Source organism: Sipha flava, unplaced genomic scaffold (genome assembly GCF_003268045.1).
Source record: "Sipha flava isolate LNK unplaced genomic scaffold, YSA_version1 275_pilon_pilon, whole genome shotgun sequence".
Taxonomy (NCBI): Eukaryota; Metazoa; Arthropoda; class Insecta; order Hemiptera; family Aphididae; genus Sipha; species Sipha flava.
The window spans coordinates 640,522-659,248 of record NW_020272940.1 but is presented as its reverse complement, the minus strand read 5'-3'; positions in this window follow the sequence as shown (position 1 = coordinate 659,248).

Sequence of the window (18,727 nt, the reverse complement as noted above, 5' to 3'; positions counted from 1 at the left end):
ATTTGGTCGGAATGTGACAGATAGTATTTTAGTTTTCACTTCGAATGTGAAACGTACAATCGTGAAACGTCAAACATAAAATACTAAAAATTATATTATTATATAATATATAATTATATTGTATTATATTTTATATATTATTATTTTATTTTATATTAAATTACTGTCTTGCAGAATGTTTGTGGATTTGTCGCAATTACTAAATTAATAGAATACAAAAAAGTATGATAGGAAATGTCACCGACGCATTCCAGTATTCAGTTTTCATCTACAATTTACTTGTGTTCGATCATAGATTTAATGAATTGTATTATTCTTTAATAATTTGACAACAAATCAATCTAATCATCGTACAAGAATTCCACATTTATGTAATTATTTTATTTATTACTGAATATTATTGTAACGTTGATATATGACGGTTCACAGTGAAATTCTATGAAACTAAAAATTAAATATTTAGTAAACCAAATATCAATCGTGATTCTGATCTTCATACTATACTATAATAAAGAATATAACAATTATGGAGATGATCATCGAAAAATTACTTACATAAAACGTAATAGTAAATAGCATGTCTCCGAAACAGATAATATCCAAATTATAATTTATTCGTAAAGAACAAATAATGTATTAAAAAAAAATAAAAATTAAAAAAATAACCATACGGAGGCCTTGTCATTTTACTTATGATAAAAAAAAACCGGATTGTACTTCAGATGTGCAAATTAGATTGACACAAGGTCGTCTACACTAACGAGATCCCTTCCACAATAATTATGGTTCGATGAGTCGACTAGATTTTTCTTTGAACAAATAGGTTATAGGCATTATTCAAATCCCAGACAATCGTCTAGAAATGTTCCAATAAAACTTCCATTTTTCGTCGCCCGATGTATACACACTTGTATGCATCATAATAACCTAATATGTTACTAATACATTTAAACTTGTGAATTTGCAAAAATTCGGTAAATCAGAATCGGCGTAGTCATCGTTTTGGCGGTTGACATAAATTACATTTTTTACAAGTTTACTTCGTGAAATCCTCTACGTTTACAATACTAATATAATAATAATAATAATATACTTATTAATTTATTATAAAAATGTCACATTGTTTGTTTGGTTATACTTTAATTTTCGTGAGAGTATCTCTTAAGTGCAATTGTTTCATAAATTAAACTTAATGTAAATATTGAATTTCAACACAAAATCATATCATTAACTCTTTATGATGAATCAAATGAAAATGAATTCCGAAGATAACTAAAATCACAAACCCGTGAGCTATACAGCTATGTAGAGAACAAATTACGTGAAAAAATGTCTTAATCATCAAACCAATTTGATTGACTTACCGATAAATTTCAAATTAAGAAGTTCATAATTAATGAATGTGCAATTATTATAAATTAACTAATTGTTGATCCTGAGTTTTAATAAGTATAACAGTATAAATTACTAACTATAAACTGCGATTAAATCAGATATTGACCGGGATCATTTAAAAATAGTTGATTTTTTTAGATTTCTACTTGTTTTTTATAAATATATGAGTATGTATACAAATCATATTTTTATCGGAGCAAATAATTTTTATAATGAATAGACATTATTCATTCGTTAATTGTATTAGTACAAATTTAATGTAATTGCTCGTCCATTAAAATAGTGTACTGTTGTTACATAATTATTGTCATTAATTGTATTGATATTTATAAATAGTTTTGTTATATGCTTAAACGGCAGTAGTCTTTGGTTACATAATATAATGATAATAATATCACAGAAACTTCTTGACCAGAAATTTATATTATCTAATTTTTTTGTCAATTTATATTTGGTAAAATGAATATTATATCCCGTCTACGCAATGGCTGACTTTAATAACGAAATCCGCGTTTAGAATTGTAATGAACAACGAACACACTTTGTGTTTACGAGTCATCTGGATAATTTATTTTATTCACAAAATATGGTGCAATGGACTTATTTTAAGTTCTCGTACGGCTAACGGTAAGTCCTAAAATGTATTGGTTTATATATTATAGCATGTCAAATTTTATGGAAATCAAATACTGCATCATTTATAGTAAACGTAACATATTAAATTTACAAGGCATGAGCATATTCGTTTAAATCGGAGATGGAAAATTGGCGACCAACGTACTTTTTTTATCCGGCTCGTGCTATATTTTCAAATCATTTCATAACATTTTAGCATTTAATCAGTGTTTAATTTTATGACGTTAATAGTAAAATGTAGATATTATATTTTTCCATAGTATTGAACTCCAGCTAAACCATTAAATGTCTAAATATAATATATATTTATATCGGAATAGATTTTTTTTTTTTTACATTATTTTATTTATTTAGTTCCCCTGGCAAAGTTATCTTAACTTTTTGTTAAACAAATTTTAAATTTTTAGCATTTGGAAAAATAGATAACAAATCGGAATAGCTAATTTATATTTAGGTATCAGGCACTTATTTAATTGTATTGGTTCACTCTTCAAATTAAATTAATTAAAATTAATGCTAATTATCAATTTTAATGATTTTTATTTTTTCTTTCTTTACTATGACCCGTCAAATTTTAATGTTCTAAAAATTAGCCCTCTAGTTACTTTGAATTGCTCATCCCTAGTCTACATAGTACAATATTCTACTAAAATATTTAGTTGTATTTATCTTTAAAAATATTTTTCTTTTAGATATCCGTGAAATATGTTTAATATTTATCAATTGTACAACTTAAGATACATAGGTCAGAGCAATGAATCACTCCAATATTTAAAATACTATATAGATTTTGAAAAATATTGATCAGATCTACAATACAATTGGAGACGTATTCCAACATCATCTGTAAACTTTGATAGAGATAAATTGTTTTTCTGCATCAATGATTTTATAGAATATAAAAGATGCCTGTACGTAATACTATCAACGATCATCCCACTCACGATGGTTCATATACTATTGAAACGGAAGTTTATACAAAAAGCAAAGTATGATGAAATATTTATAACTCTTTTAATATAGTATGTGATGCGATTTGGAAATCATGAGCGTTTTAAAAATAATATTCCCTACATAAGGATTCAGCATAAATATAAAATGCAATAAATCAACGTAAATTTTTTTCTGATTCGAATAGTAGTTTGATATAATTTGCATTGATTAAGTTAGGAAATCTAGTTCATTTATTTCGAAATATATATACTTATTAGAGTTCTCTATCATCCAGCACTAGAGCCACAAATACGTACCGACCAAATAGAATAACATCAAAAATAGGATAATCCTTAATCTGAAATGTGTATATGATAAAACGCACGTGTGTATTATTTATTTATTAGACTAACTACAAGTTAAAGCTACATATTAAATTATCTTCGTAAGTGCAATTAATTAAAAAATCAAACTAATTGGAAAATTATTCAAAATTATAATATTTTAGATTGTCCATAGAAAAAATATTAGTTTTAATTTTTCTTCAAAATAGCACATTTTATACTGAAAAACAAAATACAATCAAACGTGCGTATTATATTTTATATTGAATTTTGTGTTATATTTTTGTAACGTAACCAAACCCATTTTTATTGTAACTAAAAGAGATATTTTAGAACATGTTTAATCAATAAGAATCTAATTAGATTTTAAAAATCATGCACTTGATAATATTGTACTGACACATTCATCAAATCTTTAATCATAACTACTTCAAATAGAGATTCAATGTTTTATCAAGTCATCGAATTACTTATTGGTTACTGTCATTCAGATCGCTGTATACTATTTGAGTACCAATACCTGAACGGGAAAAAAATAATATACTAACCGAGTCCTGGGTACAAACGGGATATGCACTAATTGAGTTCGTGGTTAGAAAACTAATAGTATACGAATTGAGTCCGAAAATTATTTATTTTCAGTCCAGGCACATCGGAAATTATGCCACACGACTGTATCACGAGTCAAAAGTCGTTCTAGATGGATTTATCTATATATACATACAGTGGCGTAGCCAGGATTTTTAAATGGGGGGGGGGGCTAACCACTTTTTTGGATAAGTAAGGTAATAGAGGATATGAGAATTCACCCTTAACCCCCCCCCACCATCTACCACTAAGTTTCTAAACGTAATTCAAGCATTTTAGTATAGTTTTAAAAATATTTATTAACATATAATTTATAATAATAATAATAATTTTGGTTTCAGTATTCAGTTACTTGCTCCACTCTGACAGCTGCATCCTCTTAGGGGAATTTCTGGCAAATTCAATTATTATTTCACTATCATCGAATTGCTCTTTTTTATTTATATTAACCATAGCTAACCCATTCAGTCCGTTTTCCGACATGATGCTTCTTAAAAAAATTGTTAAGCGATTAAGTGCTGAAAACGTTCTTTCCGGTGTGAAAGAGGTAACTGGTAACGTGGCGAATAATTGTAAAAGTATTTTAATGTTAGGTCGAAGATTGGTGCGATGAGAGAGTGAATCAAGAGCAGAATTCGGTTTTGGAATAGTATTTTGACTCCATTGTTGCCTCTATATGAACAGGTCAGCTCTGATTGTAGATGAGGTATCATCATGGAGATCTTGGGCATATATTTTAGCAGCTTTTATAATATTTTTATCGTCATACATATTTAAATTGGCCGAAATAAGCCCTTCAATAACATAAATAACATAAATAAGATAATATAACATCAATAAGCCTTTGATTAAAACGAGCATTCATTGATTCAATTAAATAGTCAAGATACATAATACATATAAACACGGCCTATGGGGGGGCTATAGCCCCCTTAGCCCCACCCCCCTGGATACGCCACTGTATACATATATATCATTATTATGATTCATCAGATAATAGAGTAACATATTATACTATAGACCGGGAATTTTACATTTTATTATATCATCATTAGTGTAATAATTATCGTTATTTTATCATTATCTATATTTTATTTTATTCTATAAATTATTCATATTATATTATACCCCTACATCATTGTATATTTAAATTAAAAATATTTTAAAAAAAAAACATTTCCTACTACACTTGTAGAATATTTTGCTATATACAGTCCTAAGTCTATAAAAATAGGAAGGAAAATATTTATTTTTTTTTAATTTGACGGGACTTAGTATTATATCTAAAATGTCACTGGACTCAATCAGTATATATCTTAAAACAACCCGGGACTCAATTCGTCATAAAAGGATATACTGGGACTCGGTTCATACGCAGCCATTCAGATAATATATTTTTATTTATATTTATATTTTATTTATATATTATCATAATAATATTTAAATTTTAAATAAACGCCTAAAACAAATAGTACAATATGCCAATAAATCTAATCTTTAAGATATTATGTAATTTTTTTTAATGTGAAAAAAATGTTTTCTTAATATTTGATTGTACTTCACACTTGACAATACTTCCACCAGGCTTTTTCAAAAATATTTGGAATCTTTAGTTAAGAGGGACTTTAGTACGTTAGACAGACTAAGCTTCCCATGTAGTTTCATCGATGGATGATTGCGTAATTCAAATTGAAATTCGTTGGAATACAAATGCAATGAATCTAATTGCATTAACGGTATAATACAGTTTAATCCATTAATACGTGATTTAGAAAATTACAAACTAAAAATATTGGTACAATCAAACATAAAAAAAAATTAAAAAATGTTACAACGTACGATGAACCGAAAATATATTTATAACTGTTGCATTTTCTATATATAGTTACTTGTAGTTTTTTCTTAAACCTCATATATAATTTAATTTAATTAAATTTTATGAGCTTACGTAGGAATCAGGGATGTGTTGCCTTCACGAGCATAATATAAAACAGAGAAACGCATTTATTACCACAGATGCATCGGAGTGTAATATATAAAGTATACCTGCGTACACATATCAAATTTATTAAATTTGTAGAGAGAAGAACGACTGTTATACATTTTTATCTTCAAAACAAACTAGAATTGTTGCTGTCAAAAGTTTACTAAGAATTTCGAATGAAATTCACAGAGGTTTTTAATGCAACAAAACGCGATTTTATTTTTTCACTGGCTGATTTTAGATCTCGGATTTCGTAAATATTTAAAAAAATATCCACGGTCACTATTGAAAAAAAAAAAAAGTTTTTCGGATTCTTGCAGCAGTATAAAGGTTTCACGTGATCAGAAATAAAAATTACCTGTTAAAAAAGAAAATATTTTAGTGACTATTTTTTTTTTTTTTATTGTGGTTTCTTGTTTTCATCTAGAATACAATATTCAAAATATTAGAGTGAAAAAAAATCTCTCGTTCTATTACGACGGATAGAAACGTCGACGTAATACAGCAAAATAAATGAAAAATGGTTAATTTCCAAACGTAGCGGTTCCCAAAATATTCTCCGCGGAGCCCTTAAGGGAAAGACTCATTTGCACGCATTTACCTTTTTTACGACTCGTATGCGCACAAAAGCACAACTCGTTTGTGCGTAAATATCTTAGATTTAAATCATAAAGATACAACTCATTTGCACACATGTACCTTTTTAATATTCGTTTGAGCGCAACAGCACATTTCCCTTCTCATTTTAATATAGGCTTAGGTCTATATGTTTTGCACAGGCGTGATTAAAAAATGCATGTTCGTTCCAAATATATATGTCATATTATCATATTAATAATAGTATTAATAGTAGTCCGGTACTCCTGATATTGTATAGGTACTGTTGTATAAATTAAAAATGTTTACTATATTAATTTTGAATTGTAGCATTAAGTCCAATTTTCTTCATTTAAGTTAATCGATCAGTTGATTTATTTTATATTCATTTCAAATATTTTCCAATTGTACCTCCTTATTAATTATCCCTTTTTTTTAAAAGTTTATGATTTTATTGTTTATTGAATTCATTTTTACACATAGTACTCTTCTGCTATTGATTTATTTTTATTATAAGATCAGGCGAATTTATATTGATTAATAATTTGTACCGATAGTTCAATTGCTTTTGGTAGGTATGTTCAAATTTAAAAATATATAATACCTACGTGTTTACACTGTGCTCAAACGAGTCGGCCGTTTTTAGTTTAACAACGGGATTCGTTGTGCGCAAAGGAGTTGTAAATTTTCTGGTAAAAAATTTCGAAAGTGCGCAAACGAGATGCATAAGAGCTCCAAATTGTTTCTAATGGGCTCCGTTCTATTTACCAAAGAAAATATAAAAACGTCACAATTATTGATCGCTAACCAAGACAACGAGCGTAAATATTTTTACAAGACTCCGTCACTCAAATATAATTCACCGATACGTATACAAACAATATTGAAATCTCGATAGGAAAATAAAATATTTTAATTTTAAATAACATGCTTTCTATTTCAGTTATATTTTATCTACTGTATTAAATGTATACTGTCTCATTTTGAGTTTCCTCCTATGTAAATACATACCATGTGTAATATGTATCGTAAAACACAGGCAAATAGAACTTAATACTAAATATTTCTAGGGGCTCCGTGAGAAAATAATGCTTGAAAAAAGGCTCTGTGGCTGTCCTTACGAAATCAATCGTAAAAACCCACTCCAGAGTAGATGAAAATAAAAATAAAATTTTAATCACATATACCACTACAGCGAGAAATCCGCCAGTAGTCGCCAATAGCGTAAAGTGAACGTTAACTTGAACTATCGTTCGCGTCACCAACGCTCGTATGAATATTTAATTCCGACAGAACTGTATAGGCTTCAATGTACATACAACATCAAATACAAATAAAAGAAAAATGTCGTCGGCCATTCCTCGGGTATTACATAGTTGCATCACTAGATTCGAATGCCTGTGAAACGAAGAGAGCGAACCTCGTAACGTTTTCGTCGTCTTGAAAACTTGGAAAGAGTCAATTAATCGACCGTTAACCGTAGATACTTTCTTACTTGATTTTTTTTTTTTTTAAATTACAATGTACAATATTAATTCGGTTTTTAGTTCTGAAAAAATTATTCAGCCTATACAATTACGTGATCGAAAATTTTGTTACAAACGCGTTTGTAATTACTTTTGATGATGTGCTATTTACAGATGGAGTCGGAGAATATGGAAAGAACAATGAAAGAATATTGAAAGAATTAAACGTAGCTGGTGAGCGAGCGAGAGCCTAGAGATGAGGTACCGGATTTTACTGCAATGGTGAATGAGAGTGGCCCATCTAATTACAGTTAGTAGAGAATGTGAGGGTGAACAAGAAGATATTTACTAATTCAGCGCTGAGACTTATGTAGATAAATTTATCTTGAATCGCTCTTTTCGAAATATTAAATTTCTTGAACAACAGTCTTTTTTATTATTACAAATAATAAAAACTGTTGTGAAACATTTTCTAAAGATAAAAACTCATATATATCTAATCTCAGTTGATCAGTTCGTGGAGATTAGTCGGCTGCGTATTCGATTTAAACAAAACAATATTAGAATTACGTTCAATAGTACATTTTATGTATAGTTGTATCGTTTACCTCGATTTATATTTACCATTAATTTTTCTTGTGTAAAGTAAACTAGTAAATTGCTTGTTAATCATATGTGATACTTATATTGAGTACAAGTCAATTAATTACAGAAAATACCTATGTAGATTTTATTTTACATAAATGTAATTTTATATTCCCAAAGAGTGATTAGGCACTGAATAAGCGACCCTCGATTTTATAAGCTGTATCATAAACTGCAGTGATGTTTAATCGATTAATTGTATACAAACTATTATTTCTAACATATTTTTTACGTGATTATTTATAATAATAGTTTTAAAAGTGCTCCCATATACTGCGCTATCGAATCTCAATGTATTAAAAAAAAAAAGATTTGAAAATATTATTTGTAGATATAGCGATTATGATTTGAAATCACTGTATAGTTGAAACTTTGTATATTTATCACTTATGTGCAGTATCGTGACAGCGTTTTTATTTCAATGACCAGATAGTATGTTCACCTAATATTGACGTACAAAACCCCACCATAGAATGGGAAAAAGTTACACACTGCGTAACCCATTTTCAAAACGAAATACGTAAATATATTCGGATTACGAGTCGTGTACGGGTTTTGATTGAGTTTTGATTTTTGTGCTTTAGTGATTCGCCTTTGCCGGGTGTATTCGGTACCAGTCGTTCGGTCACAACCGTCAAGTACAACATTTAATTTTTTCATCGCAAAATGAAAAATCACAATTGATCACATTCATAAAAAATGCACACTTTATCCGTGGAAAATATAATATACACTTTTGCATGTAGACCGACATGCAATACGTATTGTTTTAGAAATACTACGTAATGTAAAATGAAATATTGTCTCACATTCTACAGTAATGTTTTTTGTGCAAACGTATCTTGGAGGAAAAAATATATTGTCGAACACACTTTCACCGTCTTCTCTGCCTCTTCCGTCCATACTTTCATTTATTCGCACATATTATTTGCCATGTTATCACTATTATTACACGTACGCCCAATATCTTCTGTTATTTCGTCAAGACACAAGATCAACATTTACGAATCTTAACACGTTAAATTTAATAACCGTTTCAATCAGATCCAGTCAACTGTATCGTTACGGATTTTCTTTTTTCATTATTATTTCATCTTCAAAAATTGTATTCAAAATATGCTGTACCTAAATGCTTTGTTAAACAAGATCGCTGCGTGGTAATAAACAAATTCGATGGGTTAATTTATTTTAAATTTTCTAGAAAAAAAAAAACATAATATATATTTTTGAGAAATTTCATTGAAAATAATATAATCTACGCATGTTCTACACTTAAAAACAATAATGTGTGATTTTTATACTATGCGTATGATTGAATTTCGATTAATTTTTAATAATAATTTTTGAATTAACTGGGAAATAAACAAATGCAATACGTGATTTATAGTAAATATCACGATACATATTATTAGAGCTCGGAAGTTGTTACATTTGCATGTTTTTTTTTTTTGCACCATTGGATTTATTGTTATGTGAGCTAGAAATTCATTCCAAGACATCACCAAAAACATATCAAAAATTTATAGTGCATATTTTTGCAAGTGATTTTTATATTTTAGAACATATTTCTTGATTTTACAATTTTTTAGATCATATTTTATAATTTTTGAAGATTCAGCATGAAAACTCGAAAAATAAAATACATTCATATTGAAAGAAATTTCAATATATTCTTGTATTGTATTTTTCAAATTTCCATTTGACAATGTTTTACCTTATCAGTAATATAATATATTTATAATTATAAATTATAATTACAGCTAGCTTTATCTAAAATAAAATATTATACAATTATCAAATAGGAACAGCTGCTATCGAAATACGATGATTCTCTATAAATACTTCTAAAATCTAGGAAAATAACTCAATGACTATTGAACATTCTACAAGTGCATTTTTTTATTCAAGAAACATTTTTAATACTAATTTATTATTGTTTTTTTTTTTTTTTTAATTATGATTAAAAATTAAAAACTAGAATTTTTTTATTACTTTGCTTTTTCTATATTTATAATTTTATAAAATATTTGTGCAAATGAAAATTTTGTGTACAAAAATAAAACATAAGTGCATAAGTGCATGCATATTTAGTACTTTTTAAATGCATTAAGTTCCGAGCCATACATATTATAATTGGGTGCAGTTCAGAATAAGAATTGCATTAACATAAAATAAAATAATTTCCCACACGTACTCTTACATTCAGACTCTGTAAAGTATCGTTCCACAAAATCGACCATGTTACATGTACGTTGCATAAATAGCGAATCGTTTCAATGATATCAATTGTAAAAGTGAAAAGATCTCCGAAAACATGCGACGGAACACGTCTTCATAAATTCCTCGCGTTCATTACATTAAACAAACGCGTGCTGTAAAACATTACGGTGAAGATTTTACACGTTCCTAATGTGCACCGGTATACACGTCCGTGTTGCACGGGCTGCAACGTAAACATAAGTTTGTTTTTTCATGACCTCCGCAAGAAGCACGGATCAAGTATCAAATAATATGCGTTTTGAAAATATTATTCTTGCTGTGCGCATCGCTTTGCAGTTCGAATTACATTTTCCATAACAATAAACGTTTTCGTGAAATACGCGTTATAAGTAATTTTCGTTTTTACTCAAGTACAATAACAAGTAATAACATACCGGTTATAATGTTTTGCATTGTTTTTAATTTTACCGTTTCAACCGATATTTTCACTCAATACGAATATGTACATTAAACACACGAATTGTAGGTGAAATACTTTAATGATTATGATTCCAGTTATGATTCCAATGATAATTCAATAAACATGTATTACACTTGCGAACAAAATATATTAAAACCACGCACACACACATGTACAATAATGGTAAACGTTGCTAAACGTGTTAATAGTTTTATTTGGCAATTACTTCGAAAACGTATTCGCCATTTATCGACTGTTTTGTTTTCTAATCGAATCGTATCCGACTGTTTACCCGATGGATAATGCAACGACGAAGTTAATTATTTTCGTCAGGTATATGCAACATTTATGTGCACGTCTATTGTGATTTAGTTGCAAGTCCGAAGCTCTCTCTCTAAATCCGTCTCCCTCTCTACCACCACCGTAGTGGTATTATTAAATACCATATTATTATTAAAACGGTCAAACACAACCACCCGTTTCGGTAGTTCTCGTCGAAATAACGTGCGGACCTTTATTATAATTGTTTTCTAATGATATCGAAACAGATTAATCAGGCCGAACTTATCGGCTAGACACTTGTCTGCCTACAAAACGAACAGATTAAACAAAACATTGAAGTCCATTGACATAAAAGCTATGAGTAAAAAAAAAACCTGTCGCAAATATTATTTCGTATAACGATTTTACTTTGACTTGTTCAGTTTTTTCCTCCCCCCGATTAACAATATTATTTGAAATATAGTTTGCCAGACAATATTCCCGAGTGGTTTGAAGTTTAACATATTTTTTTTGGAAAATTGAAAAATTTAATTTTAATTAATTACACATTTCACTTGGCGTTATCATGGAAATGATCGAAATTGTTAGTGTTTAGTTAGATTTTACCGTGTCGATTTCGTAATACTAATCGAGTGATTAGCGATACGCGTCATTTGCATTACCATAACCATAGTTACTGCGGCTCGACGGCGAAAATGATATGAACTTGCAATCGAATGATAAAAGTTAAAATGTTACGGGATATGCGAACGGAGCAGTAACGTGCACAGGTCCAATGGCGTCAATTTGGACGGACCCCGTGGACATTTGCCGGCGTTGAATTCTGAAAACATCTCCTCCGGTAGTGTTATAGCCCTGCGCGATGTTTTTCTTTTATTTTCGGTGACCGTGGATTATTCAGGACGAACCTCTCGCGTTCGTTTCTCGAGAGTTGTTTAAAGTTTTGCTCCCCGGCGAAAAATATCTGGTACGATGCGCGCCGTCGCAGACCGCATTGTCACCGTCAAGAAGTCGTTATGAATTACAGCGAGAACTTAAATGGGCTCAAAATGGATGCTCGCGAGCAAAAGATTGATGACATATGAAGGACATGATCAAACAAAGAACGACGTTAAGGCGCGGGACCGCTGCGAAAAGGTGACGGGGAAAAATGCACGTAACCGGGATTTTGTTCCTTACTAGATGAATGATATTTTGCGGTACCGCAATATTTGTCAAGATCGTACCAACGACCGAGTCATTAAAGATTGTGAACGAATGCGCACACGTATTATAAACACGTAGTTACTGTATGGAAGCACTGTGTAAAATTAAAATATAAAATAATGAATTATTATCATTATGCACCCCGTATCTATAGTGTAAGTTAGCTGTGAAATAATTGATTGCGATAATGTTGTTCATTAAAATCGATTTAATTTTTATTAAAAAAATCATTTCAACACCATTTTTAATACCAATGCGCACATAATGTATAATTTATATAAATACGCATAATCAATATACAAAATATGTAATTGTATTGCTGATTACCAACATTTAAACGAAAGGTAATAACTAGACCTTAGAAGTTGCGGGATTTGAAACTTTTTTATAGGTTTTAAACTCGTTCAATGTAAATTCGAATAAAAATTTAAACATTTTTAGAGCAACCTTATAAAATTGTTGGCGTTTTTTCAATTTAATAGGAATTTTGTTGATCTGTCACATTTATACTACAATTTTAGATAATAAAAACGATAAAATAACGACGGAGGCTATGTCAGATATTAATATATGCCGGAATAATAAATAATAAATATTAATTAATATTTATTTCCGGTTTTGTCAAATTGTGATCTTAGTGGTAAAAATATTATTTTATAAGACGATGTACTAGTTGTACAACTTGCTGTAATTTGGAGATCTTCGAACTTAAGAACTCAAAGAAATAATTTATTGTACAGCGCAATCATTTTTAAGTTAGACACATAAAAATGTATAAATAAATAAAATAAAAATTGTTCAAATAAAACGTTTTTAAATGTTGATAATTTTATTTGTAGGCTCCTGGAAAACGACCTGACTAAAACCATTACTCCAGTATAATTATAAATTATTATTTTGAAAAAATTTGTAAAAGAACTTACATTTTTAATATGATCGTCTTAATAAAAAATACTTACACAATTATTTTTGAAATCGCTATTTTATTAAATAAAAGTTTATTGCAATTTTCTAATGCAAATTTATGTATTCTTATAGCAATAATTCAATTTTGGTTATTTTTTACTGCAATTATGCAATTACTTTTAACGTTTTTTAGTGCGATAATTTCTGAGCCTTAGTAATAACTAATAATTTATTATATATTATATGTACTAAAATGGTAATAATCAATTGTTGATATTTCAAAAAATTTTCGGAAAAAAATGTTTATGATAATTACTCTAAAGCACAACAACTACATTATAGATACATTATATTACATACAGCAAATATCTTTCAGGTGTTTGTTCAAACCTGATTTTCTTTCAAAAAAATACTACGATTTCATACAAAGTTTAAAATAACAAAACACATTTAACGCATTATCCACCTAGTGAATAATGTATAGATATCATATGACCGTCACCAACCAATGGTTAAGTTATTAGTTTGAAAGAAGAGTAAGTGTGCAATTAACCTATTTAGATTTTTTTTTTTTTCAAAAAAAACTTTCATAGAACTACATAGATACCTGCTTTAGTGGTTAATCAATGTTAATACGATTAGCCTATATATTTGTATAGGTACAATAGAAGAAAAAGTCGAGTCGTAATAATCAAGGCTCATTCAACCGGTGATATTTAGTTCACAAGCAACATTATGTTCGTAATATCCTCCTCGGTGTTCATATTGTATATATCATAGAAAACATCGACATTGGACAGTACGTGTTTTTTTTTTGTTTTCTTTTGATCGATATGACTCAAAATTTGAATATACATTTGAGTATGTACCCATACAAAAATATTTACCATTCGTTTTTTTCAAAACTACAACTACCTACAACTATCGAAAACATGATTGGTATTGTAATACTATATTTTAATTATGAAATAAAAAAGCTATAGGTCATCGTTAGACGTTTTTTCTGAGATTATCGTGCACCGAAATTATTTAGCATTGGCTGTAAAGTATTATGTTATTATACTATCGAATCACAACACATGACAATGTAAACGAAGTAATAAATAAACAATATGAGAAAGATGTATTTGTAATATAATGAAATTAGTTAAAATAATTGTAATAAATATTAAAATATATAACCTTACATTTTTAATGACGGAGTAACCTTAAATCGGCAAAAGGTTTCAAAAATATAACTTAGTATAATGATGACTAAAAACAAAATTAAATGAACACGCAACCATTATAATCGTATAATCCATGCAGCTAACTTAAAATCAACCCGAACGGGTGTTTAAAATATAATACAATCTCAAATATAACACAATGTTGTTAAATTTATTACGGATATTGTAAAGATTGGATCGGTTGAGTATTGAACATTAGTAGCCGTGGTATGTTGTGGAATAATATATACTATCTATAACAATGAATACGTACGACCGATTTCGTCTTTTTTGTTTTATTGACAGTTAAAGTTCCGTTTCCTTGGCACCCCAACTTTGGAATCTCAAACTTAAATTTGTTAGTGCTTCGTTTTTGCTGGTCCGTACACTTATTCCCGACATATGTGCGGAACGTTCTGGAAGTTTTCGTCAAATAATCACCAATTAAAGAAGTGTAGGTTGTAAAAGGTAATAAAGTACTAAGATATTTTTTCATTACTTATTTGTAACTCTTCGTTGTAGGCCACACATAGATAGTTCATAGATAAAGTAATATTTTTTTACTGGACAGATCTAATTTTAAAAACTTATTATTTTTTCAAGTGTTTTTTTTTTTTTTTTAAAAACAATTGTTTTTCTTTTTTCACGTATCTAAGCCATTCTGAACACAAATCTTTCTCCAGTCGTATCGATTATTGCCATTTTATATTTGGTTTTACGTCAATTTTTTAAGTTATAAAAATAATTTAGATTGATGTCTTTCATATATTTATGTTACTTAATATTCTCCGAGCATACTGCTAAACATTGTTAATATATTATAATATATTATTGAGTTCATTATTAAGTATTTTTTACAGTTTTATATTTTATCTCATACTTGTTTAAAATATATTATACTAGGAAAAATATACCTACAATGTGTATGATGATTTAAAAAAGTGTAATTTTTAGTTATTAATATCCAAAACAATTTATTTTTGGCCATAAATATGTCCTACGCAATTATTAAGAATCTTCATAGTTGATTCAGATGTAATTGAAATTCATAAAAATTCAATCAATTACAGTAGAGCATAAAATATAAAATAAAGGATTTAGAATAGTTAATATTATTAGATTTATCATTTACGTATAAGCTGAGAATACCGTATAATGTAATAATATAAATAATGCATAACTATCAACTTTATGACGATAGATAAATCTTAGTTTGTTCATAATTCAAAACATGACTTAATATTAATGATTTATTATTAATAAGAATCAAAGATAGATAGATCCGTTTCATTGGTACCACAAAGTTTACTTTTCTGAATTTTTTCAAACATTTAAATTGTATCAATTTACCGAGAATAGTTTTTTCATAACAAATGAGGCACAAAAAATAACAATAGCAATAAAAGTAGTTGGTTGTAACAAAAACAATAACTTATTGTTTTAAATTAAATTTGTACCAAATTACGGAGAATTCACTAGTCCGCGCAAAAAAAAAAAGTGAACAAACGAATAGTTGAATTTGATTTTCGAAATGCTGCGGTGGAAGTGCTGAGCATGTCCTTGGCACCCCGGCGGCAAAATTTGAAAATCTCGGGAACGGTGAAAGCACAAACGTCGGGAATAGGTGCATCGAAAACGAAGCACAAACAAACGGCCTGATTAAAGTTTAAAATTACGAAGTGCCAGGGAAATGATGCTGACTAATTAGCTGGTGACGTTACGGAAGTTATCTCAGAGCCCAAACGTGCACAATCATCGGAGAACATTAACCTCCGCGAAGCGATCGTTGTATTTTATGGTACATTGTAGACTTTCTCGGTTTGAATAGCTCTGACGACTACGCTTCACGATACGTGCACATACGCGCGTGTGCCATAATGACAACGATTACATTGGTGAGCAGCGCTCAAGTAACTGATAACGAATACACGTGGGTCGGTAGGGGACAATACGAAAATAGTGGCCGTAAACGAAACGTGTAGTGATTGTTGACGCGACTTACAATAATGTACAGGATGATTTTTTTTAAACCTTTTGCACGCGTGGATTATCCTTTTTCAAAAATAAGAATCCTGATTTTTCGGGAAACAAGCATTGAATACTATAAGACTATATTCACTAAAACTTAGATAATGTTTACCTCTCCGCCGAAATATAGGAATCCAATGGTGTTAACAATAAACGGGAATATCATTTTTTTTCTCTTGTAAATATTTTAACCATTCGTTAAATGTTTGTGTAATTTTTTTTCTTTTCGATGTAACACAGCCCCAAAACCGTAACTTCACGGAACCGTTCGGATTTCAAACTGCGCGTGAAAAATGTGAAACGATTCGAATACCGATGTCTTCGGTGTAGGGAATGAGAAAACTATATAGCCGGCCTATCGCCGGTGTTTATCGATATTAGTTCATCTTTACTCGTGGTACCTGATGTGCGCGTGCACCAAGTAACGCGTTTTATTGTACGCCTCTAAATAACGATAATAATATAAAATATTATTCGCTACTTCGAAACTTTAATAACGAAAAAATGGATTTGTTCACCCCTCGGATACGGAGACACCGGGAACCTGCGCATCGGAAAAACAAAGGTGTACGGTACTCAAGAAACACACCAAAAAACTGGTCCACTTCACCGTGGACACGTGATGCGTACGAAACGGCTCGATTACGGTTGAATCAAACCGCGGTGCGGCCGGGATACGATCATCCGCCGCCGGGTGGAAATATTTAGGAATTACTTATCTATTTATTTTTCTATATAATAAAATGTACCTGGGTTCGTGAGACGCCTGGACGGACGCGTGTTGCTCGTCACCGGCTTATCGGTCTGGCGTAATTTCAACAACGCCGCGGTGTGGTAATCTCGTTCGCGGACGAATTACCGAGTGTGGTCGAATCTGTCGCGCGTACGAGACCGGCCAACGGGTCAACACCGCGGGCGGGTTTATCTGCTCGCGAGACGCGATTGTCAGCTCGGACGCGATTGACACGGACGCGGTCGCGAGAAAACGATGATAAGACCGCCGCGCGATTGTCACCGACGACGACCACGGGCGAGAATCCGAGAATTCTTGAACGTCAGTCTCGTCGGAACATGACGACGAGACGTTTTTCCTAGTGATTCGTCAATCGTAACACCCCGTGCACAAAACTGTACTCGATTTTTCCGGTGCAACGTTCGATGACATTGTTGTCATTCATCCGCGCCGTTTTACGACCGTTTCACCGGTGGAACGATACCGAAATCAATATTATTACTCGCCCCAAGAGTTTTCGGGTTTTTCGATTTCGTTGGTTTCGACGTCCTTTCTCCGTGTCCGCGCGCGTCTTAGTACGCACTCGACGATCCGTAATGGTTCACCAATTACCGTACACGAGGTAGGTACAAATTTACATGTCTGAAGTAGATTATTAGCAAAAACGTTTTCGAGAGGAGAGTGACAAGTTTCATTTCTGTAAATCATTATTGTCGCGTTCCATTTAGACCGCGTTATCGTTTTGCATGGTAATTCAATTATTATCAATTATACGAATAATTAAAAACATGCATCTTAACGTAGGTGCTCTTTTTATTTTTTTTTATTTTCGATCCAATTATGAAATAAAGCATTCTATGATCTGCTATGAATTATAATAATTGTTTAACCGATGACGAATAACCAACGTTGAAACGTGAAAAGAGTTCCAAATAGATTCATTTAAATAAAATGTATTGAATGCAAAATGCATTTTCTGAACCAATATTTGTTTACGATTTTGTCTCAAATAATTTCACGGTTGAGTTTTTTTTTATATTTTTAAGCAATTTTAACGTGGTTTTTATATTAATGTCGTAAAATATTATAACACAGC